The sequence below is a fragment of the Halyomorpha halys genome, unplaced genomic scaffold, assembly GCF_000696795.3.
Source record: "Halyomorpha halys isolate HHAL.00 unplaced genomic scaffold, Hhal_1.1 Scaffold678.1, whole genome shotgun sequence".
NCBI lineage: Eukaryota > Metazoa > Arthropoda > Insecta > Hemiptera > Pentatomidae > Halyomorpha > Halyomorpha halys.
Genome location: NW_027112940.1, coordinates 239,726 through 243,614, shown reverse-complemented (window position 1 = coordinate 243,614; position 3,889 = coordinate 239,726).

The following is a 3,889-nucleotide window of genomic DNA, read 5'->3' as shown; positions in this document are numbered from 1 at the left end:
AACGACATCCCTACTCACATTTTGTGCCAATTTTTTTTATAGTCATATAGTTTAGTTAATTAACATAATATATCTCTTAAATAATTATTTTTCCGATAGTAAAAAGTATGAAATATGCTTTACCAAAAAAAAAAACACATTGCAAATAGATTTTTTTGACCAATTATTAATAATTATTAAGCTATGAATCATTTAGATTTTTTTATAAATAAATACAATTTTATTTAGACAAATTTTAACGTTTGAACTTAGTTACCATTATTAATGTATTATTTGAACATCATCCAGACTCATCATGCAGACGCTAGTCTGCAAATATTCTCGACTATCTAAACAAAAAATACAATACCAGGAATTATCAAATTAACATATTTCATCAAGAGGTGTAATAAAAGATAAACATTCTCGAATATACTATAGCGAGATTTCTCATAGATAAAATTTAAGCAATCATCCCTATGATTAGTGATGATATTTTGTTATTACGGGGCACTCTTGAAGAACACCTGACTGTACTAAGTTATCAGTTCATCTACTCCTTGAACTGATCAGTTTTTGTTTGAGTGAGTTCGTACTGGAGCAAAGATCAAATATGGCGTATTATATGGTTTAATTATACGTACTGGAGCAAAGATCAAATATAGCGTATTATATGGTTTAATTAATGTATCATATATATCAGATTTGAATTTCTTTTTGTCTGTTATTTTTTTTTTTTTTTAATTTATTTAATTACGAGTGTTTCCTTTTATAAATATATGGTTACAAATAATGATAGGAAAATAAAAAACTAAAAGAGAAAAGTGAGTTTCCTGAATGTAATGTATTAGGCCTCTCGTCCATTGGGAGCGGAAAGCTGCGAACTGCGAAGCAACAAATTCATGCGAACACCGTCCATTCGAAATCGTGCGAATGCCTATCGTCCATTATCTCGGTATTTTTCAAGATTTTTAGTAGACGAGATGGCTTTTTGGAGCGGTTTTCTGGTGAAAGGGTTTTCGTTTCTGAATTATCATCTTTGGTTCATCAACGTATCAAGGCACAGGTGATATTAACAAAGACGGAAAATGTGGGTGAATCACAAAAAGAAACGAGTTCGGTGAATTTTCTCAAATTGATGATAACCACCACTTCTTTAATTTTCAGATGAAAAAGGACACATTGCGATAAATTCTTGACGTTTCTTCTACATTACTTTTTCACAGTCCACTTGTCACTCTCTTTTTCGCACTCGTTCGCAACTATATCAAAACGGGTTCGGTTCGCTCTTCGCACCTGTTTGAACGAAAACTTATGAACAATACGGGCCTAGTGGAGGTGGTTTCCAGTGGTTTCCCATTCAGTCACTTGTGAAATTTTTTATAACAAATGTTACGACACTACAACGGAGTAGGGTGTCTTTTGATTATTCTTACATTACAGAGAGTTGTGTTAGAACCCTCTGTGACGTTGCAGAGAGTTGTGTTAGAACCACGTCTGTCATCACTGATCCTGTGACATATCATAGTATTAGAGTTAGTATCGCAAAAGAGTGTTACTTTGTTATACCTTTAGGTATTTTATGAGGAGTTGATGTGGCTCTTTCAGATGGCTTCACCTCGTTCACCATCTCGAGCGTTTTCGTCTTCTACCACGTCTCTCACTAGATCGGTCTTCAAGCAGACGTTTAGGAACTGACTTTCCGGAGATATGTGCCATAGTACCCACTCAACGCAATTCAGATCTGAATTCAAGGTGTGAAACAGGGCCTTGTAATTCCAAATTTTTCCCATTGCAAAACAGAATCTATTTTGGACAATAATATACTAGCTAATTGTAAGTTTTTTTTTTTTTTTGGCACAAAAACACTACGACCAATAAGGGCTATTATAAAAATAAAATAGGGAAATTGTGTTAAGAGGGGCCTATATATATACATATTTTTTTTAAATCTACCTATTGATTATTTAATGCATGCATTTTTGCCTTTTCTAGGAATAGTAGACCCTGGTCTATAAGAAGATATTCTGGAAATGCTCTTTATAATTAATGTACAAATATTATATCTCAATTATTGAACAACGCTATTTCTCTAAACTATTATATGTGGTATGGGTCCAGTTTCCTGCCACTTCCTCAATTATTCTTTTAATTATTTGGCAAAAAATGATAATAAGAAATTATTACTTATTATTAAATAAAGTTGGTTTTTGCTGCGCTTCGTTTTGCAAACGTTCCGTTTCTCAATAATATTTAACGAGTACAATTTGTATGAATAACTATTATCAGTAACGATCGCTAATGCATGGGTTGAGGCAGTTCGAGGGCGTGGGTCAATTTCTGATGAGCAGTTGGTCCATTAAGATCGGACTGCTGACATCAGCAAATCGGATTTCGGCTTTCATATTTTTTTTCTCGTCCAAACACATGTTCCACACAGCGAGTGTTGTTACCGCCTACTTTACATTTTCCGGACTTTTCTTTCAATAGCTACACGTGTACGTACACCCAAATACTCCCAATCGTCGAGAAGCCTCCCCTTTGACACTTGCCCGAACATGCCGGCGTACAGCCCGACCAGGCTACGTGGGAAGAGGTTCTGATTGGCCTAATTGCAGTCAATTGGCTGCCTACGCCGGGCCAGATGTCATGCCGGCTCGCTCCTGTACGTGTTAGCCTCCTCATTACATCACCTACTGCCCTTCGTCCTCACCTTTAGTTGCAATATGTACGGGTCTGACAATGTTTTGTTTAATTACACTTCAATGGTAGGTGAAATAAAAGTTAGTAAGCGACATCTGTTCGGATCCGTTAGGAGTTGGAGAGAAACGGGAATCACTAAAGTAGTCCTTCAGAAGCTCGGTTGATTGCCGCTTCCAAACTAATGTGTTCTTTAATGTTAAAAAAATCATTTCATTAAATAAAATAAGATTTGGTGATGTTCAGTATGCAAATATTAAGTGAGTACAGATAAAAATAATTTATTAATAAAGTAATAATCTTTTAGTACTATTGTACGACTTGTTTTCAAAGTTATCATAAATTTGTCTCTGACTTCTTGTTTACAGGAGTCCAAGTTTAGTTTTAAATAATGCAGCAGTATACATACTATTTCCACTATCAATATAAAAAATACAATTAAAGGTTCTCTCTTTTAGGAAAATTATTAGAAAAGTCGTAATTACCCTAGAATAGAGAACCTTTAATTGCATTTTTTTTAAGCTGGTGGAAATGTACTTAGTACCACTGAAATAAGCATATACTCACAGACAAAACTTGAAACTTGAATTATTCAGAATTTGTTTATTATATATATTTTATTTTTTTAACCAAGTAAATTATTTTTTTATTTCTTCAATAGTTATAATTAATTTTATATTTATTTTATTGGTTTTTTAAATCACTTTTTTTTATTGTTAAGGTTTATTTAAAATTTTAACTATTGTTTAAAACTAATAATATGTATAATAAAAAGGAAATTATCTCACTCTATATCATACAACAGGGATGTGTTCCTTAACATGTAATATATAAATAATTAATAAAAAAATCAAAAAAAAAAATCGAAGAACTCCGGGCAGGAATAAGACACTAGAAGTTAATTTATCAGTAGAGCAGTTTCAGAGGACTCTATGACACTTATGAACTTTTTATATAGTTATTTTTCATGATATTACGGATCAAAATATCGGAACTATGGTGTCAGAAAAATTAGAACAATAAGTTGTATTAAGAAACAAAGCCGCATTTTAAACCAAGTTCTAATGGTGTACAGAATTGGGGTTTGTTACATTTTTGCTCTAAGCTATACGATTCTTTAGACGGATAAAGTAAATTATTTAGGACATACCTAGACCTTCATGTCAAACCACAACAAGTGCCTCTGAAATAAAACAAAGGAGTAAAAATT